This window comes from Chiloscyllium punctatum, chromosome 18 (assembly GCF_047496795.1).
Source record: "Chiloscyllium punctatum isolate Juve2018m chromosome 18, sChiPun1.3, whole genome shotgun sequence".
NCBI classification, from domain to species: domain Eukaryota; kingdom Metazoa; phylum Chordata; class Chondrichthyes; order Orectolobiformes; family Hemiscylliidae; genus Chiloscyllium; species Chiloscyllium punctatum.
In genome coordinates this window covers 83,715,492-83,739,779 of record NC_092756.1, presented here as the reverse complement: position 1 = coordinate 83,739,779, position 24,288 = coordinate 83,715,492, and the positions used below count along the sequence as shown (strand labels likewise).

Sequence of the window (24,288 nt, the reverse complement as noted above, 5' to 3'; positions counted from 1 at the left end):
ATTCATAGAGAGTCAGTCATGACAAGCTTTTTTCTTCAACCTCAACAATAATCTTTGATGTGGCATCGTATCAAATGTGTCCTGGAAGTCTAAATGCAATACATCAATTGGTTCTCCTTTATCTAAAAAGCACTATTAAATTAAACATTTCTCTTTGACAAAACTATGTTGGCTCTGCAGGATTACCTTGGACTTATCCAAGTGCTCTGTTAGAACATTTTTAATAAATATCTATGATTTTTCCATGTGACAGATGTAAACTAACTGGCCAGTAGTTGTTGCCTGCTATTTCCCTCCATTTTTGAATAAACTCTGGGACATTGAGGGAGAGATTCAGCAGTGGTAACACCATTGAACATCAAAAAGGGGATGGTTAGATTCTCTCCTGGAGATGGTCATTGCCTGGCACTTCTGTGGCATGAATATTACTTAACAGTCCAAGCCCAAACATCCAGTCTTACTGCTATAAAACATGAACAGCTTCAGTATCTCAGCAATTCTGAATGCCATTCATTCATCAAATCAGCAGACATCTCTATTTTTGACCCAATGATGAGGGGACAGTCATTCAATGTGGAACCTGAAGGAGGTTAGGAGTTTACCCCAAGATCTCTTACAGCAATGCCTGGGGACGGAAATGATTGACCTCCAACCACACTAGCTTCCTTTGTGCAAGGTATGACTTCAAATCAGTCGAAGGGAATCATTTGTGAAGCTCTTCGATCTTGCTAGAGTGTTTCTTGATGTCACACTAAAATGCTTCCTTGATGTCAAGGGAATCACACTAACCATCTCTTCAATTCATTCTTTCAGCCGTGTGGACCAAAGCTGTAATGATTTCAGACTGAGTGGCAGCAGGGCAATGGTAAAACTACAAATTTTACACCACTGAGCTAGTTATTACTAAGTAAGCATGATTTGACAACAATGTCAATGTCAACAACTCTAACCATCATTTTACTCAATTAAAATAGTAAGTCAGTGTTGGAATTTTCCTTTGTGGGGGGCTAGGACACATCTGGGCAATTTTTTAGACTGCTGGGGATATGGTTTTACTGGACTCCTGCATCATTGGAATGATATTTATGGAACCTTGCTCTCATTAGTGGTTTTACTGTCCACTTTCATAATTGAATGTAGCAGGACTGCAGAACTTTGATCACACAACTAATGGATATGATCTTTTCGCTCTATCAGATACTATTTCTGTCTGTCATAGAAGTAACTGAGTTTTAGCCTCAACAGTATCGCTTGACTCCTTTGAAATCTATCCCATTCAGAAGTGATAATGCCACACAATAAACGTTCAGGTTCTTAATGTAAAGACAGAAGTCTCCACAAGGTCAGTGTAGTGGTTACTCCTACTAAACACTGGCTTGGACTGATGAATCTGACAGATAGGTTGGAGATAATGGAATCACAAGTAGGTTTTCCCCTCATGTTGCTTCCTTGAACCCAGCACAGCAGCTATATCCTTTAGGACTCATCCAGTTCAGTAGTAGTAGTACTACCATGCAACTTTGATGAAATAGAGTACCCTATCCAGAGCACATTCTGTGCCCTTGTCACCCTCAACACTTCTTCGAAATAGATTTCATGTGGTGGCGTCAATGTTGAACTGGGAAGGGGGGGTAAGGTCAGAAATCATGACACCAGCTTATAGTCCAACAGGTTTATTTGAAATCACATTGCTCCTTCATCAAGTGAACTAAGGAGCTCCTAAGGAAGGATCCGTATGACCATTCCCTGACTGTATACCATTGTGCTGCCATCTCTGGATCAGTCCTGGCTTGGGAAAGGCCATATACAGGGATGGGGATGATGGTGTCGAGACATTTTGCTCATTGATAATGATTTGCTCATTAATGATTATATCAGACTGTTGCTCAACTAGGTGTTGGCCAGCTCACTATTTTGGCACAATCCCAAAATTGGTTATTAAAAAAAGGGAAAATAAAAAGATTTACAAGACTGTGTTTGCCATCATTCCCCATGCCTAGATGAATGGCAACTGGCCCATGCAGTTCCATTCCTTCAAGACTTCACAGCAGTTTGACAGAGTTGCTGGGCTTGCTTGGCCATATTAAAGTTTAAGAATCAGCTACATTACTGTGGGATCTGTTATCACATAGGACAAATCAGGTAATGTTAGATTTCTTTCCCAGATGACATCAGTCAACCAGATTATAGTTTCAACTATTAGAAACTGGATTTTAATTCCAATTTATGTTATTTGAAGACAAAATTCCACCAGCTGCCATTTCAACCCATGACCGCAAAGCATTAGCCTGGGCCTCTGGATTACCTATCCAGTGACATCTCCACTATGCCACTGCCTCTCCCTTGTCATACAGATCCTGGTCAAACCCTTTTTGATAGTCGAGATGCAAAACAGATTAAAATACGGAGGATGTCATCAACTTCCTACAGCTTTGTCATGATCATTTCCTCAAAATGATTGGAGGTGGGTGGACATCGAATCATTGCCTTCAGAGTTAATACATCTACATCCAAAAATCCCTCCAAAATCAGAAAAAAGGGCAAGACCCTAATACAGCACAAAACAGTATTAAAAACAAAACCACATGAAAGAATTATCATCAAACTGAGCTGGCAGCATGTATCGGAAACACTGATTAATAATTGTACTGTGTAGAAAAGGAAAAAAATCATCCACACTTAACAGAAGCAGACAGGAAGGGTTTGTGTGATTAGTGCACTTAAACTGAATTTAGAAGAAGTGTTGCAATATTACCCTCGAACTTAAACACTTTGCTTTGAATTGAAATTCCAAAAAATGTTGTATGTCGTTCTACAGTTAGAAATTAAGCTATAAACAAGCTGGGCTTTACAATGGACATTTTGCAGAAGTGGGCAGAGGTGGGTACTGCAGATGCTGGAGATCAGAGTCAAGATTAGAGTGGTGCTGGAAAAGCACATGTCAGGCAGCATCAGAGGAGCAGGAAAATTGACATTTCGGGCAAAAGCCCTTCATCAGGAATGCAGAATGTTTGATATAATATTAAGTCAGCAGTGACATTTTTTAAAATCAGGTTTTAAGTTCATTACATATATAGGAAATAAGTTGCAAAACAATTACAATGGCACCATACAGTGTGAAAATATACTTTCATCTCCAAGGTAGGTGAAGCAACAGATTCACTGCACAAAACGTGCCAACACAGTGCCGTTGAATACCTTAAAGCATTTGCTTAGATAACTTTTTGTTTTACCTATAAAATGGCTATTTAGGTCTTGAGTTATGGAAAAACAAAGCACTATCCCATATTATACTTAATCACAGACACTACAAAAAAAGGTCTACTGCACTCATTACAATGCCAGCCATTGACAATTTATGCAAAGAATCTCAAGGAAACATGGAAAAATGAAGCAAAGTTAATACAAGTGTATTTTTTTAAAGAGCACTTAAACTCATCATGCTGGATTACAAATCAGGATGTCCAAAAATGGGGTGGAAGTAAATGGTGTATGAAGTAACTACAAAGTGAAAAATCTAACTGCACATTAGCAGATATTCTCTTGTGCACCAACAGGGAGCAGCAGCAAGGCTGAGTGTTAGTACACCAATAAGTGCTTCTAGAATTTTCCAAAGATGCATTTGATTCTGTATGTTAGACATTGCAGCGAGAAAGATAAAGGTTTGGCTGAAGAAAGACTTGCCCCCAAAAATCACACCCAAAAACAGGCTACCACAGGTTTTCATGGCCTGTTTAACAGCCTGTCACTGTTGCAAAATATGATAAATATGATACAATGGATCCTTTGTCATACTGTTATTTTTCACGATCCAGTGTGTTTTTCAGGAATCGAGTGTCAGTGAGTCACTTCATATGAGGCATGAGAACACTGGCCACCGGAAAGAGGTGGAGCCTGAATAAACAAAGGAATGACTTGTGCTTTGCTATTGCTGGCCTGTTTTCCCAAATATTTGCTCAGCCACTATTGCCTCATTAACCGCTAGGCTTCAAAATACACAACATAAACCCAGATAACTTGCCACTTCCATTTAAGTGAGCAGACATCATAAAACATACTACTGAAGCAGATTTTGCAGTTAGAATGCATATGAACACTGGTTGATAAAATCTTTCACACTATGCATTGTTAATTGACAATGTTCTATATCTAACAGAATATGGCAAACAGATTTTTTTCCATCTCAAAATTTCTTTTCTACCATGCTAACATTTTTTACTGGATTGTACTAGCAACTTATTTTGCAGTTGTAAGATGCTTATGACCGGTGTATCAGAAGAATGCAACACTTCTGATACAAGCAGAAAACAAAGCAAGCAAGTTTCAAACACAGCAAAATTATTTGGATGAACCCTTGGTTTTTAAGTTCTTTGCAGCATCTCACTATTTCTACATTGTCCTTGCTTCTTAAGTAAAGCAGAGAAGTAAATTCCAAAAACTGGAGGAGTCAAGCATCTACTTTGTTACAGCCAAAGCTAATTGGGGTCTAAAATTACCAACCCTGCACCAAAAAGAAGCAAAATTTTAATGACTTCCAAAACGAGGTTTATTTCTGTATATCAACCAGTGCTTCCTGGTTTCAGACCTCATGCGAATTTGGAATCTACCATTGAAATGTCTGCATCCCTTCATGTCACTCAACAATCTGAGGTTTATAATCCAAGTATTCAAATCCAGCCCTCAGTTTCTGTCCGCTAAAGTGCCTCATTAAGATGATCACTCAACAAAATCTTTTCTTCTACTCCTATGTGAACTTTGCACTCTTGAACATTTCTTAATCTTGCCAGCTAACTTTCCCACTAGTTTCTCATGAGAAAAGTACATTGATGGAATGCAACCCAAGTAGTTTATCTTGGTGTGTGCAATAAACACTCATTTGTATGCACCAGAAAGAACAAATGTACAACCCCATCATTTGGAGCATTGTTTTACAGCCAATAGATTGGATAAATTGCTAATATGCCAATATAGTGTTTAAAAAAAGCATTTTAAATAGCACAAAAAAAAAGTGTGCAAAATTAACCAAATAATCTGAATTCTTTTCTGGCCCCACCTTTCCCACATATTACAGATTCAAATTCAGATGAAAATATTTCAGCTTTAACTACAGAATGCAAAGTGGGATTATAACTATTGCTATTATAATTACATACCAAGTTTAAATTTTTGAAAGGTCATTTCCTCTTAATCAGTGTGCTAAGCCTGTACGTCCTTTGGTTGACCACCTTCAGTACAACACCAGAGGGCACCTGTGCTCATTAGCTACATGGTAGTTATTCTTCAAAAATCTTTAAAAATCACATCTGTAATACTTAACTCGGTACGGAGTATTTTCTTTATTCAAATACCCTGTACATAGAGAAAACTGTTTTGAGCAGGATGAGAGTGAACACACATCACATTTTTAGAAAGGGAACCCAAAGTTGTCTTCTATAAGTAGGCCTGTCATGATTTCTCTTATATAAAATCAAATTTTCTTTCAAACTAAAAATTTGTTTTACGCATTCACTGTCATTAATAAGGTCTCCATTACTTTGAGAAATATTGCAGTAATACATCAACCACCTCCCATTTTTGTTAAAACTACAGATGGAGAAAAAGCAAAATGATTTTCAGCACACTGATTTGATGGAGATTTTTTTGATGTAAAAAAAATGCTGCAGAATATGCAGAGCTTTCAAGCCATGCTCGCCACAATGTACTGATTGCCATTCACCGTTTCAAATGTTTCAGAATCACCAGCATTTGTACAGGTCTTCCCCTTGATGTGACTTAAGCAAACAGGAAATGAGTTTTCTGCCCTTGAATGGAACAAAAGGACATGTGGCATGGATTATTTCCATAACACTAATCCTGACATAACTGAAATATGCTGTTAAAAATGGGAAAATATATTCTGCAATCTGTATATAGTGTCTAAGTTTAGTTTTGTAATCTGAAGATAAAAAGGGAAGTAATAAAACAATGACTACCCATTTGCCCTCCAGTACAGACACGAGCAGGCCTGCTGCATCTATAAACAAGATCTACCTTCTGGTCAATTTATGGTAATTTTTTTACTGCAGTCAACAACAATCTGTGCAATTCGTTGTAAAGATGAGCTGAGCTATCTTGAGTACTTGAGCATTTTCATGATTCGCAAAGCATTCAATTGAATTTTTAATAGAAAAAACAAACAACTAAGCTATATTACTTAAATTTTAGCAGAAAGAAAGTCCAAGCATTGTTTCTTGTCTTGGTGTTGAGATTATGAAAGGTCTGCCACTGAAGGGCTTTTCAATCAAAGCATGGTTAATTTCTCAAATAAAGAGAAAACATTTTAACTCAGTACTATTTTAAAAGTTAGTTCAGACAGAAAGCTGTTGTTTATATGAACCAATATATTTCCTTCAAGTCAAGTCAGAATAAAAACACATGTTTGCAATGAGGAGGTAACTGGAAACAAACTTAGTGGATATTACCTCTGGCCAATCAGGCTACTTATCTGCCAGTTTTTCCAAACTACCATGTTGAGAGTTTGCTCCCACTTCTCTCCAACATCCTTTTAATCATGAATTAATTAAAAATTGGTCCCAATTAAATCAGGATCATCCTTCCCATGATGCATCATACATATTCTTCACTTTTCAAGCCTTGTTTGCTGCACACAATGAACTTACTTTAAAATGGGGATCAACTAAGAAATAATAACCAATACTTTACTGTTTGAACTAATAAAATTGCTGTTTGTTAGTTATTTAACTGGATATAGCTAGTCACAAAGCTCTAAATCCAGAAGCGTGGAAAATGCCATCATGTCAAAAATAGATTCCCTAGATTGTGTACATTTTTTTTTGACAAATGTAGTTGGCAAAATGTGCCATAAATTAACTGTAAAAGAAATTTCTGTATTGTGGAAAAACAAGTGTAAAAAACTGGACATACCCATGAGGGAGCCCCCTGCAGCCATTTTGTAAGTCAGTCTCAGCAACGGCAGGAAAAAACCTCACCTTCTTTGAAGTCACTGCACTGTGTGGGGGAGGGATACATACCTGCTGCCTGATAGGTCTGCATAATCATGCTTGCAACTGCCAATAAAAAAGGAGCTGCTCAGAGCTGAGCAATCAGCAGCGAGCCCTGCAAAGTTTGCCTGGCAACTGAGGGGCAAAGGAGGTGATTCTATGGTCATGAAAGGAGGGTGAGGGGGAAAAAAAAGACTGATTGCTGGAAATCTGAAGACCATCAGAATTTGATAGCTTAAGCCAGTTATATAAATTGTTTATATTTTAAAGAGCCAATCACAAGAATAAAAACCTCAAGCTGGTATACTAAAACACACCTTTGTCCATGCTTTAGTAAAAGATATGTTAAATCAATTAACGTAATTAGAAACTGCTGCATATCTTTGCACTGGGATAGATAAGCTGCACAGGTTATTCTGGACGCAACAGCTCTCTAATTTACTGGGAAATTTTGAGGTGACAAGTCTTTAAATATGACCCAAGTCAGACCATATTTGCCGAAATAACAGCTGATGCCACACCTGTTCATCATACTTCCCTTGTGACATTAAGTTACCCATGGATGCAGCTCAAAACGACTATCAAATACACATGCAGCCTTCCTCGCCATTTCTGCTCAACCACATCAATATAGATGACATTTGTATACTTAAGTGCTTTGATTTGGGGAGGGGTCAGGCAAGCAGAAACTAAAAAGCAACAAAGTAATTGGCCAGGATCTCCAATTTCTTGTTGTTCTTTCATGTATTAACCATCCTTTGCCCTGAAATTCCTAGTTTGGATTGTTGTAACATTTAAAAGATTCCCCAATCATTACCACTCATTGCTGTTTAAGAAACCACTAGCCACACACTTTCCTTGGGTGCCTCAAGGTCATTCATGATGTAACTATCAAAACTACTTGATGAATGGACTTGCATGAACACAAAAAAAAACTAGCTACTTCTTAGAAGGAGCTGTTTCTCCTGACTTAAATCAAATTAGGATGCAGCACCACACAGTGTTAACTACAAAAATAAGGCTATGGATTTTGATATGATTGTGCAGACAAGCTAGTCAGTGGTCCAACAAATAGAAAATAAAAATATCTAATTATGATTAAATGTATATATAGACTATAAAAAATTGACCATATCGTCAATTGCATTAAAAAGTGAGCAACTGCCAGATCTAGAGGCAACGGCGACAGCAAGGACATCCTTCTGGCGTTCGTGTGGCAGTAGCAAAAAAGCTCCTCTAGGGTGACAGGATGGTGGTACCAACATGACATTTGCAGCCAAAGCAAGTCTCTGGGCACAATGGCAGCCTGGCAGCAGAGCAGGGACTCCTGGTGGCAGTAGGCCTGGAGCAAGTTCTTCTGGTCATTGGTGAAGCAGTGGAGAAGCAGAGCTGGGGACTCTTGATTGCAGGGTGAGCGCCAGTTCAGTGGAGTCAGTGAGGTAGGTCTAGTGACGAAGAGACAGCGCCTAAGATGTGTGGCAACTCCTACATTGGAGAGGCCAGTGCAGGCAGCAGCAAGGCATTGGAGGTCTCTCAGTTACTGGAAGCTCTATGCCAAAAAGTGGACTAGGTAGGAAAGACTAATTCTCTGGAGTTTTTATTTCTTTAATTTGCTAATTTTGCTTTGAGTTTTTTTGGTAAGAATCTTTACCTAGATGCCTTTGAACCTCAATGTGGTGAACTGTTAACTTTTCACTGTACAGAGGAACCTCAAATTATCTGGCATTCGATTACTTGAATATCAAATTATCTGGCAAGACCGCAAGGTCCCAATGCTCGGCTAACCTGTTATCCAGCATGCGATTATCCGGAATTCGATTAACTGAACAAAACACTGCCCGCCCATGTCCTTCGGATAACCATGGTTCCTCTGTATTCAAATGAGTACATGATAATAAAGCTAATTCAATTCAATCCAACCTACCAACTCCTGCTAATGTTTTGTTACTAAGAGCTGTGAAGAATACTACAGAATAAAATTCTGCTCACAAATGCAAAAGCTCAAGGAGTATGAATGAAGTTACATATCCTATGTATTCAATTTAATATCCAAGGTGAACAATTCATAATCATTGGGGGACTTGGATCTACTACATCGTTCTTTATAATTCTCCCCAAGTCAGTTGGAGATGCTACTTTAGAGATACAGACAATTCAAAAGTTACAGCCTTTCATTAGGTACACCATGAGCAGCTGCAGAGTAAATGGTCATAGTTAATAGATAAACACTCACTTCAATCCAGGTTTCCTATTTCAAAATACTAATAGGAGGAATGAAAGGGAGTTCTAGCCAAGAACTGGTTTCTTCAGATTTAAAATTCAGTAGAAATTGCTTCACATTTAACACAGCCTTGTGACTTACCATTAGCATCAGCAATCCACAAAATCCAAAAACGTTTCTTTTGGACTATGATTTACCAAGAATAAGGTTCAGAGCTATTTGAAAGGAAGGTTTTTCTAATAAATTGACATTTGTTTGATCAAATAAAGAGTCAACACAACCACACCAGATACAGAGACTAGCTTATAGTATTGTCCCATTGTAGATTAAAAAAATACCTATCAGACTTTACCTTTTAACCAATTAATCTGGCACAACCACTCGCTGTATGTTCTTACACAATAATTAGCTTTTGCAAGAGTCTTAATTATTGTCTCAAACAATAAATCAATACCACTAGTGACTGTTAAATGGTGAAGCATTTGTATTTATCTTCAACCAGAAATATTGAGTAGGCAATCCACCTGGGTCAAGTAGAAACAGTTCAGCTTTCAGGGTTTGGAAGTAATTAGGAAGGAGGGGAAGAGTTACTTATTGCAAGCTTTCGGACATCTTTTCCTTCCACAGGCATATCCAGGTAGTGAGAAGGAGAAACAGAAACCAAGTTCAGAAGAGCAATGCTAGGCAACTTTCAGCCTATTGCATTCCATTTCTTTCAGAACTAAAACCAACAATAAACTGGATCTCTAAGAAAATTTTGGCTTCCTTTCCAAAGTTACTTGACTTTTTGGTAATTAGGCAAGTCATAGCTCCTATTATATTTAGACTTCCAATTCCTCAAAACCTTGTTAACCCCTTTTCATCTACCATGTCCAAATGGTTCTATATTCCAGTTCTGGTTGCCAAAATCAAGGCAGCTTAAGCAGACTGTGGCATCAAGAAGCCCAAACAAAACTGCTGTCAGTAGAAATTGCTGCTGGTTGCAGTCATATCTAGCAGAGAAATCTGGTTGCGGTCACCATAGATCACACATTCATATCCCAAGGAGATCACGGCAGAAATTCCTCAGGGTAGTGTACAAGGCCCAACCATTTTCAGCTCCTTTATGAATGATCTTTCCACCATCATAAAGGTATGAAGTGAAATGTGAAGAGATGGATCTTCAGTACCATTCTCAGAATGGTAGACCATGTCCAAATGCAGCATCCAGGCTTGGGCTGATAGTAGCAAGTAACATTCATTTACTGAGAGCTAGAAAGTGAGCAGTCAAAGCATGGAAGAATCTAATCATTGTCCCCTGGTACACAATGGTATAGCTAATCGCTGAACCTCCCACAAATCAAAATCCTGGGTGATTACCAGGGGCCAGAAACTGAACTGGACCAACCATGTAAACACTACAGCTACTAAAGTGGGTCAAACAGAGTTTCCTGGTGTAGGGAACAATTCCACCTACCATCTCCCCAATCGCTGTCCATCATCTCCAAGGTACAAATCAGGAATATGATGGAATACCTACCATTTGCCTATATAAGCAAAGCTGCAACATTATTCAAGTGTGACAGTACTGTACCTTTAAGGTGTTCTGCCCGGTTTTTCTTGCAGAGGGATTTTGTTAAAGTGGTGCCAAAATGTCTCCTTCAAACTGGCAGTCAGTAAGCAACTGAGTTCTCCTTGGGTATTCAGTTTTTCCAAAATGTGCTAAAGAATGATGGGTGAGCAGGGTCAGACCCAGGAAGGCTTTTAGTTTTGCTTTCAGTTAATTGAGGTTGTTTCTGCTGTCTGAAGCTAAAAGTTAGAGTTCTCTGCTGCTAGACTATAGCCTTCAAAAACAAAGTTTCCCCTTAAAATCAAAAGGGAGCAAAGTGCTTTCTTCTGGACTGGAAACAGACAGTACGTGAGAATCATAACTGTTTTGCTAAATGCATTTTTTGCCAAAGGGCAGATAATAGACAAGTTGGTCTGCAAGTGTTAGGGAAATAAGTTGACAGGCATAGGTTAGCCCAAGACTACAAAAAGGGCCACAAGGGGAGTTCAGGAGCACACAGGTTTGGAGGGTATGAGGGTTATGGGTCAGATGTAGGGCAGGAGGAAGCAGCCCCCTTCTCGTGCCAAGTTTCAGTCATGAGAGATTAGGACAAAATGTCCATTTTCATGTTGAGATATAGCACTTAATTATTCAATCGTGTCTAAATTATACACAATTATGTCTTCTGAAGGTCCTACCATGACTGAAGAGTCCAATGAGATAATCGGTATACACATTCAGTAGTAGCTGCTTAGGAGAACCTGTACAGTTACACTGCATCTTGCCTTCCTCTGGGAATGTTGGAAGTTGCTAGTTTGACCCAAGTGTTCCTTGAAACATGATTAATCAAATTTCAAAATGGTCAAATGGTAATCTCTACATGAGCTGGTCAACCAGTTTCATTGAAGTGTGCTATTATTGCTAATTAAAATTTGTGCATATTAGAGAAAGAAAATTGAAACAAAAGTAACTATGCAAGTACAATCTTTTAACTTTGCTAAGTTTCAGTCATAGCCAGAATAGTCATGCAGTTTCAAAGAATAACATTCTTTCAGAAAAAAAAGGGAGAATCTTTGACAGCAATAAATTTTGTTTGATGGATAGAGGGGGGGAAAAAAAAAGGCAAGTATTCTGGTTTTGAATATTATCCTTCTACAACTAGGACCAGTCTTCAATCCAATTAGAAAGTATGTCCTTCTGGTTCTGCAAACTCAAGCTTTAGTCATCATGATCCAGGTCCTAATAGGCGGGTGCTGTCTGGCTCCAGTGGAAAGCTTTAAATAGTTCAGCTGCTAGATACAGAAAGCTCTAACTAATGGTAACCGGAAATAAAAGGAAAACCAACTCTTTAAAAATACTTTTCATTTATATTGCAGTTTTCACAACTACTGAATGCCCAAAGCAATTTAGAGCATATGAACCAATTTTAATTTGAAAGACACTGTTTCAACATAGAAAACAGTGAATTTGTATACAGCTAGCTCTCAAACTCTCAAAATCAAACAGTTATGCCTGTCTTTCACAAATTTGTTTGTCTTGCAAAATTTGCTGTCCACCTATTTGCCAATGTTGTGGGGGTTAATCTTCATTCATCCATAGGTTTAAAGAAAATTGAAAGAAAACAAGTTGAAACTGCACTGCACAAGTGCATCCTGCCACATTTACCATTTGCGAAAACAACAAAAAACCAACTACGAAAAGCAGGACTTTGTTCAAAATGTACTAACGATTAGTAAGTACTATGTTGGCTGATGGATAAATTAGTCAGGCATCTCTCCTTCAAAGGATGAGCATGGGATTTTTTTTCATCGTTAGATAATCCATATAGTTAGGTGGTTGCTCTTGAGTGACACGGATGCAGATCGGATTCTGTGACACCTTAAAAAGAGTAGGCAGTACCATGGTTTAACATCTCACTCAAAAACAAAAATCAGCACCTCAATAATGGACTGGAACATCAATCTTGATGATATGCACTCAGGTTCTGAATTGGGACTTGAACTACAACCTTAAGGTTCAGTGGAGTCACAATTACTGCTTTAACATTGAAGCTAGATTGGAGGAACTAGATATCCAGCATTTTTGATACACAAAAAAAGCTAGCTTTAGAAAATATGTCGGGTCACTAGTTTGGCAAGGTATTGTTCAATAGTAAAATAATTCTTAAGTTCCAAAACTGGTCTTCTCCACTGATTTGATTTTGAACGACTGCCATTGCTGAGGAATTTCTATCAAACCTGAAATAGCATATTATCCTTTGCTGACTTGCTCTTCGCTCATTTAAGATGCAATGCTGACACATGTTGCACATTAGTCAAAATTCTGTGAACAAAGTAACCAAAGATTTAGTCTAGGACTGTGCCATGCAGGATTCAGTAACCAACAGTTACTTGAGATACCATTTGAAATCTTGATAAGGAGACCAAGCTGATACTGGAATTCCAGTTTTAGACATTGGTGGTTACAAGACATGTTAAGTACATATGCAAGTTAGTGAAATTGGCCAATTATAACAGCTGGAGATATTTGAGGGGTTAAATCACAATATTTAATAAGGGAACCCCCCCCCCCCCCCTTCCCCCAAATGATTATATGTCTTAAAATATTTCAGAGATGACTGCAAGGTTTAGAATTTAATCCAAGTTGTACTCTTACTCTTCAAAAAGATGCTTTGCAAAAAGTTTGTTGATATGTAATGCCAATATTATATCACCCTCTTACAAGATCATCTTCCAAAGCTCAAAACATTTTCAGCAAGTTAATCAGGATAACACTGAACAGACTATTTTTTGAAGATGTTGCTAGAGAATGCTCAGTTCTCAATGTTCATCATTGAACAAGATCTCTGGAACATTTTGTGAAAGTTGTTCTGGTAATAGCAGTTTTCAACTGTTAAAACTAACTCAAAACTTAAGTTCATTTATCAAAGCATCAATAGTACAGCTATCAAAAGAATGGCAATCCAAACCCTGAAACAAGGTACAAGGTACTTTCTAAAAAAAAGGAAAAACCGAAATCAAAAAGTAAAACAAAAAGAAAAGAATGACAATTATACCGAGTTATCATCAACAATGGATCAGAGCAAAATAAGCATTGCCAGAATTAGGTCATAATTGAGCTCTGCTTTTGCATGTCTCCTGGCCAGACCCTGAAATTTAAAAAGATTAATTAAAAAGCTTGGTTAGGGTCACAGGTAGTTCAGGGTCCAAAACTAGAGGGCATAGGTTTAAGGTGAGAGGAGAAGATTTAAAAAAAAGGACCGGAGAAGTAACGCTTTCAGGCAGAGGGTGGTGTGTAGGGAATGAGCTGCCAGAGGAATCATTGAAGCTGGTACAATTACAATATTTAAAAAGGCATCTGGATAAGAGGAGAAAGGGTGTTAGAAGAATATGGGCCAAATCCTGACAAATGGGATTAGGTCAGGTTGGGATGTCTGGTTGGTGTGGAGGAGTTGGACAGGATGTATAACTGACTCTTCAGTACTAAAAATGGGTTGCTGTCAGGGTCAATAGCCTTTTGTGTTCAGTACCTTCCACCATTGATCCATTATTGCGTGCATGAAACTGAATGAAGACTGGCACTTGCGATCCAAGGTACCTTAGGACAAGGAAAGTTCAACAAGCCACTCAGCACTTCTGCTTGAAGATGGCCGCAAATACTGGAGGTTGTTTTTTAAATTGCACTGACATGCTGGATGCTGTTCATTGAAGATGGGAGGATCCAACAGTGTTCCTTCTCATTAGAAGAGATTACTTAGTGTGTAAACAGGCCCTTCAGCCCAACAAGTCCACACCAATACGCAACCCACCCAAACCTATTCCCCTACACCTAATGGTAGGTGCGATTTAGTATGGCCAATTCACCTAACCTGCACATTTTTGGACTGTGGGAGGAAACCGGAGCACCAGGAGGGAACCCATGCAGACACGGGGAGAATATGCAAAAGACAGACAGACAGACGCCTGAGGCAGGAATTGAACCCGGGATCTCTGGCGCGGTGAAGCAGCAGTGCTAACCACTGTGCCGCCCACTTTGCGTTAGTTGTTCAATAATCATCTGGATGCAACATTACAGTTGGTTCTGATATAACAAGATAGTCCGGTTCCCAAGTGACCCCGCATTATAAGAAAAATCGCATTATAACAGCACCATATAAACTAATGGGGCCAGTTATAACAGAGGTAAGGAAAGTTCGAGTTTTACAAATAATCTAAATTCTTCAATCACATTATAGCCAAACCACCTGTACTACAACTCTTAATCTGATTCGTTGGTTGTGAAATTCATTTAAGTCCATCATATGCTGCTTTCAGTCATCCTGTGCTGTCGTTTGTTTCTTGGCACTTCATTTTTAGATATGCCCCAACTGCTCCTGTCATGCTCTCATCTCCATATTCAGTTAGGCTGATTTGTTGACTTGCATGGCAGAGTTAAATGTATGCCACATCATGAGTTCACAGATTATGGTTTAAAGTAATTGTCATTGCAATGGAGAGATCAATTCTCTAATTAGCAGTGATAGTGGTGCCACTTTATTTGCATTAACACAAACTTGGTTTCATCTTGTTGAAATCAAATCAATTGTGCAACTGTTTCTTGCAAAACAGAATTGAACTGTTCCCGATGTTCTGCTGGGTTAATACTATTATAGACAGTGGAGTCTCTAAGTCAGGTCTGAAAAATGGCTTTTAGTTCTGGCCAAGATTTAACCTACAATAAAAGATCATGGTGATGCCTCTATAGTTTCAACAGTCAGACCCCTCTTCCTTGCTCTAAAAAAGGGAGACACGGTCACTATCACAGGCCAAAAGGCTCCGTTCCTTTGTCCCAGCATGCTGTGCACAAATCGGAGCCTAATAATGGAATTCCCTGCCAGTTGTTACATCTTGGTTATAATTCCACCTATTCTTGGGAATATGCGGTTTTTAATTTGGGCGGCAAGGTGGCTCAGTGATTAGCACTGCTGCCTCACTGTACTAGGGACCCAGGTTCTATTCCAGCCTTGGGCAATTGTCTGTGTGGAGTTTGCACATTTTCCCAGTGCCTGCGTGCGCTTCTTCAGTGTGCTCCGGTTTCCTCCCACAGTCCAACGATGTGCAGATCAGGTGAATTGGCCATGCTAAATTGCCCATAGTGTTAGGTGCATTAGTCAGAGGGAAATGGGTCTGGATGGGTGACTCTTCAGAGGGTCGATGTGGACTTATTAGGCCGAAGGGCTTGTTTCCACACTGTAGGGAATCTAAATTGCATTGCACTATTGGTTCTTCGCTCAGCCAGCTGAGACTTCATTTTGCTCTTGGAGATCTTTGTCATGGACCTTCATGCCTACACAACCTATTAAGTCACCAATTAGGGTGTGTAGGCAATCAATTTAAGATGTGGGACTCAAGAACATGGCTGCATTAAAGATTTTAGTCATCTGCCTCTGACTGGAAGGTCCAAAACTACAAGGCTTTGTAAAGGAATGCCTATCCTACTTGTGCATATACTTGTAACTGCTCAACTAGTGCGGTCCCATCAGTTGTCTTAAAGACTTGGAGCTTAATCTGCAGGCTGCTACAGAGTTCCTTTAAGCCAATATTTAGAGTGGCAAGAACAGTGAACTCATTTAATTGCATTGAGTAAATCCATTATATGAATGCATTTAAGTGAAAGCTAAACAAGCAAATGACAGGAAAAAAAAAGGGATATTTATGTAACAGAAACAGGTGGGGAGGGTCAGGGTGAAAGCAAAGATGCTGTGGAGTGGTTGAGCTGAATAGCCTGTTTGTATTTAGGATTTATACCACAAACATTTTAGTTACGTTTACATATGCACTTCACAAATTGTTTACTGGCAACAGGAAAGAATGGAGATCCATCAGGGACAAACTATCAAAAGATCATACTATACCCCTTGTGGAGTACATGCTGAATTACTGTCTATAGAATGGAACTGAATTGTAGTTATTGTCACATGTACTGAGGCAGTGAAAAGCTTTGTCTTGCAAGCAATATAGGCATATCACAGTTAAGTAGCATAGATAGTAAATAATAAGTAAACAGCAGCAAAAACAAAAAACACAAGTACAGACGAATGTTAAGAATTTGAGAGTCCATTCAGTATTCTAACAACAGTAGGGTAGAAACTGTTACGAAACCAGCTGGTGCATGTTCAGGCTTCTGTATCTTCTTCCTAATGGCAGAGGTTGTGTAAAAACATTGCCAGGGTAGGATGGATCTTTGAGAATGGATCTATAGCTACATAATCAAATACTAATGTTTGCATCCGAAGGGGACAATTATCTGAATCAGGTCTTACAACCCTTCCATGGTTTTTTTTTCGGGGGTGGGGGGGGGGGGGGGGGGGGGGGGGAAGAGAGGAGAGAAAAGAGGAGAGAAAAAGAGGGAGATGAGGGAGAGCACGTCTCCCAAGAATCCTTCATGTTTCAGTAAGGTCACCTCTCAGCCTCCAAAACGCCAATGAGTACAAGCCCAAACATTTCCATCTCTCAAGACAGTGCACAGTTCCATACTAAGGATCAACACAATGAGCCTTCTCTGGATTGCCTCCAATGCCAGTACATATTTCCTTAAAATGCCCAAAAATGGATTATATTCCAGTTATAGTCTAGCCACTGCATTGTATAGTTTTAGCAAGACTTCTCAAATTTTTATACTCTTATTTCCTTTGAAATAGGCCAACATTCCCCATTAACTGCTGAACTTAGATGCAAACTCTTCTTTGACAAGGACTCCCAAACCCCTCTGTGCTGTTGCTTTCCAAAGTCTTTCAGACATTAAAGTGTTTGTCTCTATTCCTCCTGTCTTTAGTACATAACTTCATTAGCCATCAGTATATCCCATCTGCCGAGTTTTTGGCCACTCCCTTAACCTATCTACATCCTGTTAGTCAGCCGTATCACTTGCCTTCCCACCCATTTGTCATCTGCAAACTTTGCTATAGTATGTTCACTTTCCTCATCCAACTGTGACAAAGCTGCTCCTTTAACAAGGTTATGCTGTCCTTGGCTCCCCCTCCCAGAGAGGTTGTTAAAGACACAGACTCCGCAAAGTCTAAGTTGAAGGGTTTTAGGGCCAGTTTGATTGTAGCTAACTGCCTCAGGAAACTGGCTTTGAAGTTTTTGAAAAAAAAACCCACTTGTACAACAGAAGGTGTGGCCAGTTCTCCCAGCTCTGCTTTTATCTAGTTTGGTTTGGTTTTTAGCAGTCGTGTGGAAGAAGCTGGTCCAGGCTGGTACACTCTCTCTCTCTGACTTCTATCCAGTAAGAACCGGTGTTTGATTTTACCTTTTGATGGAAGTATTTGGAACAGCATCATTAAATTGGGATGATTTGCTGGGTTTTCAGAGAGGTTATTTGGTATGTTTTCTGTTATGGGTGTTTGATTCAGTAATCTTGTAAATAAATTCTGTTTTGACTAAAATTAAGAAGTTGGAGTCACATTTCTCCTGGAATATCCACTTTACACCTGCTTAAAACAATTAGCAAAGTTAGGGCCTGGGCTACCTTCTCGAAATGTTGAGGCGTCTAGCCTAGTCCATAAGACAAATCATTATTATATAGTGTTAATTATGACTAAGCTCTGATCCTGATGGTATTACACTAGGTTATCCCAAAAGTACATGCGTGAAATTTTAGGTTTCCAACCCAAGCTCGTCCCTCTCAAACTGGTTAAATCCTACTATGATATGGCTCCTGCTTCCTCGGTGATCTTTTTCTGACAGTTTTAAACCTTGTCATTTCACATCATCAGATTCAAACTGCTGAGCGCTGGCTGGATTCCCAATATATTGTTCCAGGAAACAGTTCCAACTACATAAAATTCTTTGTGCCTACCCCAACCAATCTGACTCTCAAAATCAGCAAGACTGGAGTCACCATGATTAATGTATTGTTTTTTTAAACGAGCCCTCATTATTTCCTGCTCCAGCACACTGCAACTCCGACAAGTTGTCTTTCTCATTTTATTTCTTACCTCCACCCATTTGGATTCTATATCTTCACTCAACTAGGTAGGAGAATTGAGTCAAAGTCTGTAGTTCTTCCCAGATTTCTCAATGAGATGGTTTCTATGCTATCATTTCTTGCTCCATCTATCTGTAAATGTAGCAAAGCAGAAATTGAAGAGCACAAGAAAATTGGTGTCTATGAAGACTGTCCCATTGACCATTATAATTAACAGAAGCAAACTGAGGTAGTTAACAATCTTAAAATATTTGGAGCTCAAAACAAATTCAATGGAAACACTTTCAGGATTAGAGTCCTTGAATGGTTAGCAGCTTAAAGCCAACAAAACAGTAAGATGCGGCATTTCAAATCCTTCACTTGTTGAGACATCGATCTTTACAATTCACATTTCAATTTAATATTAAAAGAAGATACTTCTGAATAGATAGCATCCAAGCACAGTTTGGATGAGATGTGTTTTTCCACTATCAAGTCAAAACATCAACAGCAATTATGTTGGCAAGCACTCATGCGCATTACTGAATGTAAGCAGCTGCTGGTTCACAGCAAATGTATCTAGGATGGGAACTCAAGCCAGGAAAACCAAGAGTGGTGAAAAAGTGTAGAAGATATGAGCAGGTAGAGAAAGATTTAAGTTTCGGGTTACTTGACAAAGGCTCAACTAGCATGACTTTGACCAGATAAGAACCTGCAATAAACAAGGAGGTGCGAGTAGTGGTTTAAAGAGGTGAAGAACATCCATTGTGTAATGCCAGTTAATGAGGTGAGGAACATCTATTGTGTAATGCCAGATGACTTAATCTTTACTGCTGATGCTCGCTGATTGGAACAGTCACCCAATCAATATTGAGGTTGCCTTATTTGGATGCAGCTCCCTGTAAGTGACTATATAATTCCTCAAGAATCTGCTGTTCGAGAGAAGATCGAGAACTTAAGTTTTTGTGTACACAGGTGATTGCTCTCCCTCCAGGACTCGAAATAAAGATGAAGGTAGAGCCATACTGTGTCTCAATTTACTTCCACTGATATAGGAACGGGATTACATTAGGCCACATACTCAGTCGTACAGTACAAAAACCGATCTTTTGGTCCAACTCATCCATGCTGACCAGATATCCTAAATAAATTTAGTCCCATTTGCCAGCATTTGGCCCATATCGCTCTAAACCCTGTTCTATTCACATACCCGATACTTATTAAATATTGTAATTGTACCAGCCTCCACCATTTCTTCTGGCAGTTCATACCATACACACACCACACTCTGCATGAAAAAGTTGCCCCTTAGGTCTTTTCCCCTCTCATCCTAAACCCGTGCCCTCTAGTATTTTCACCCTGGAGAAACGACCTTGGCTATTTCCCCTAACCATGCTCCTCATGATTTTGTAAGTCTCTGTAGATCATCACCCCTCAGCATCTGACATTCCAAGGAAAATAGCCCCAGCCTATTCAACTTCTCCCTTCAGCTCAAGCCCTCCAACCCTGGCAACATCCTTCCTGAACCCTTTCAAGTTTGACAACATCCTTCAGCAAGACCAGAATTGCACACAGTATTCCAAAAGTGGCCTAAACAGATCCTGTACAGCCACAACATTACCTCCCAATGCCTGTACTCAATGCACTGAACAATAAAAGGCAAGCACACCAAATGTCATCTTCACAATCCTATCTACCTGTGACTCTAATTTCAAGGAACCACAAATCTCACTTCAAGATCTTTATCCAGCAACACTCCGGTCCATATTTTACAGGAAAAAAAAGTTAAATTGAAAAAAAAAACAATTTATTTTCCTTTGTTCACATCTTTTATGCATTCCAGTCTCCTGCCAGCAGTACAGCAATCCATCATTTTCAAACCATGCCAATTTGGTCGGCAAGTGAGTCTGCATTAGCTATGCAAGTCAAATCACAGGGAATTCTTTCTATAGTCAACAAATCAGTGAAACAATTCAAGCAACACAAGAGACTTTCTTCACATTGCTTTTTGTTTCATTAGTGATAAAACATGTGCTCCCACTTAATATAGCACAAAGACCTTTGATAAACAGACACATGAATTGATGTTTTTTTCTCTACTTTTGGTGACCTAAGTATCTAAATTATCCTTTTAAGTCAGTATTTTACATCAAAGTCAGAAGTCGTAACAGCATATCATAGTCCAACAGACTTATTTGAAATCACAAGCTTTTGGAGTGCTACTCCATCAGGAGTCAGACTTCATCTGAAGCAGCACTGAAAGCTTGTGGTTTCAAATAAACCTGTTGGATTACAACCTGGTATTGTGTAACTTCTGACTTTGTCCATGCCAGTCCAACACCTCCAAATTTTGCATCAGTAGACTCATTCTCTGAAAAAATAGGAGGAAAACACCAATGCTAGTTTCATTTATCCTAAAACCAAACTTCAAAAATTAACATTCAAATATACAGTAAATAAGGAGCAGTAAAAAGATTGTTTGCTGAATATGTTCCTATAGCATTTATGTTCCTCAAAAGCCTTTTAGCTCAACTCCACTCGAAACAAAAAGGAACGTTTAAAGACTTTCCTGGACTTCCAAAAGAGAAAACCCATTTAAGGTTGAAGAGGCTTTCAAGAGACAGATTTCTACAGTAGTAATCGAGCAGAATATGCCAAAGTGATTGAGGACAAACAGTAGCCCTTTGGGTGCTTTTCTGAATTATTTATTCACTACACCTCGTCAGGATTTAAAACCACACATATCTGAAGAGTCCTTTAATGGTACATAAATCTAATAGGTCCCATTCTTGCTCAAAGCTAGCAAGATGTATTAGCACTACAACATCAAAAATTTGCTCTGAAACAAATCGCTTATAGAAGTTAGTAATGGCAATAAGAGCAAAACCAGGCAAGCCAAAATGGTGTTTCTTGGAGAGGTGGGCTCCAGATAGAGTTGCACATTGCCTAGCTCAGAGATAGTATATTGGCTTCAATTTCTAAAAACAGCAGCATCTGTAGTCACAATAAAATTACTGTACATAAGTATTACTTCAAAAGTATGAGGGTAATTGCACCAAAAATGTAATTAATAAAGCAACTTAGAGATTTACATTAGACAAGTAATTTTTCACAACTTCAACAAGGGATAGTGTTGAAATTTTGAGAACAGCATATTTTCCACATTTCAATAGAAACATCACTATTTACTGACCCCACATATAATTGTGTATAAATCCCTCATTCAAGCTGTCACTTTTTAAAAAAACTCTACATGTGTTCATTTGATCACGAATGCCTTCTAAAATGTCCTAGAGTGGCCAAAGTATTTTGCATTGTTAACTTCTTCCATACTTGTAAAATCATTTACCAAAATACTTTCCACACTAAATCTCATTTTAAAATACCCAAAGTGAACACATTTTTGTTCTGCTTTCCTTGGTAACTTGAAAGTTCTAGACAGACTCTTAAATTTAAGTTTCATTGCAGAAATATACATAATGACTGATTATCAGAATGCAATTAGTCCTCAGTACAACATTTTTTAGATTAGATTACTTAGTGTAGAAATAGGCTCTTTGGCCCAACAAGTCCACATCGACCTGCCAAAGCGCAACCCACCCAGACCCATTCCCCTAACACCACGGGCAATTTAGCATGGTCAATTCACCTAACCTGCACATTTTTGGACTGTGGGAGGAAACCCACGCAGACATGGGGAGATTGTGCAAAATCCACTCAGTCGCCTGAAGCTGGAATTGAACCCGGGTCTCTGGCGCTGTGAGGCAGCAGTGCTAACCACTGTGCCACCCAATGATGCGCTGTCCGAATCATTAATGGCCTCACTGAAAAAAACTTCTGTATATCCAACATCTCTACAGCTTGTTCCAAGGTTTATCTAGCAAACAAATCCCTGAAGCAAAAGGTGATTCTGAGATTAAAAGGGATTTAACTCCAGTCTGGCAGCATCTGTGGGAAGAGAGCAGAATTAACACAAAGTTCGGTGATTTTTCATCAGAACAGTTCCTAAAGAAGTCAAACTTAATGAAAACTTATTCTTCCCACAGCTGCTGCCAGACCTGCCAAGTTTCTCCAACAATTTATGTTTTGTTTCAGATCGCCAACATCTGCAGCTTTGCTTTGTTTTTAAAAAAAGGTGATTTGACACTTATCTGTAAAGGAGACACTCATTGGTAAGGTCAGAATCTAAAGTAGTACACTGACGTTCCCATAAATAGTTGCTTCCTATTTTCAAATTAAAGATATTATATTTAATGCAACATCCTGGGGCTACCACTGATCAGAAACTGAACCAGACTAATCAAATAGTGGTCACAAGGAAAACAGTCAAAGCCGAGGAACACAAGTAACTCAACTCCCAAAAACTTGTCCATCGTCTAAACAAGGCACAAGTCAGGGGTGTGATGGAATACTCCACCACATGCCTGGACAAATGCAACACAAACATCACTTAAGCATCTTAACATCATCCAGGACAAAATGCATTCCCTCCACCAATGCTCAGAAGCAGTGTGCACCAACAAGATGCACTGTAGAAATTCAGAGATTCCTAGATTGTTTATTTTAAACACAACACCTTCCATGAAGAAAAGAGGGTAGCAAATAATGGAACACCACCGCGTGCAAACTCTCTTCAAAGCCATTCACCACCCTACCTTCGATGTACATCACCAATCTTAGTGTTGTTAGGATAAAATTCTAGAACACCTCCTATTGGCTTTAACATTCTACCTTCAGAGTGCAACAGCTCAAGGTGACAACTTAGAAGCGGAGGCAATGGCCTAATGTTAATTCTAGACTATTAATCCAGAATTTCAACTAACATTCTGGGGACCTGGGTGCAAATCCCACTGTAGCAAGTGGCACAATTTGAATTCAATAATAATTTGGAATTAACAATCTAATAGCGACCATGAATCCACTATCTATTGTTGGAAAAACCCCTCTGATTCCCACTTGTCCTTCAGGGACAAATCTGCCATCCTCACCTTTCTCTGATCTACATGTGACTCCAGACCAACAGCAATGTGGTCGACTCCCAACTGCCCTCTGAAATGGCCTAGCAAGCCAAATCAGTTCAAGAGCAAACAGGGAAATAGCAATACATGCTCGCCAGCCAGACAGGCCAACATCCCACGAGAGAATTAAAAAAAGAACAAGCCTTTAAACGTGTTTCCTCTCCACCCCTACAACTGAGTGCTTTGACCTGGTCTAAAATTTAAAGTTGTATTCAAACCAGAACAGAAAGCTTCAAGTGTCTGTATACAGAATAAAATGGAGAGGGCAAAACTCAACATTCATTGTGGAATCAGGGAGATGCTGCAATACTGCATGAATTCTCACTGCTAATCACAGACATGTTGCTACTTGGTCCTCTTCTTGAAGTGTTACAATCTCTGGTGCAAGTGTTCCCATAAAGTTAGAGAATTCTAGGATATCGATTCTGACCAGCAAGCAACAGCAAATCAAAGTCTTGAAAAGGAACTTGAAAGCTGTTGCGTTCTCCTGGCCTTATTGCTTCACTGATAGGAAGAATTGGTTCTTGGGAGATTGCATTAGATGAAGTAATTGAATTGCCAATTTCACAAGCA

At 39.1% G+C, this 24,288-nt stretch overlaps 1 protein-coding gene across 14 annotated transcripts in view; it reads right to left on the bottom strand.

Annotated features, from left to right (window-relative positions):
• Positions 1-24,288, bottom strand: part of LOC140489255 (activating transcription factor 7-interacting protein 1-like) — a 184,702-nt gene that overhangs the window by 119,013 nt on the left and 41,401 nt on the right. Inside the window, exon 1 of one of the 14 annotated variants that reach the window (XM_072588609.1) lies at positions 18,729-18,850. The exons of 12 other annotated variants lie outside the window; for them this stretch is intronic. The gene's annotated coding sequence lies outside the window, so the exon portion shown is untranslated. Of the gene's footprint in view, positions 1-6,924; positions 7,019-18,728; positions 18,851-24,288 lie in introns of those variants that run through there. One more of the 14 variants, XM_072588610.1, reaches the window with a different exon arrangement.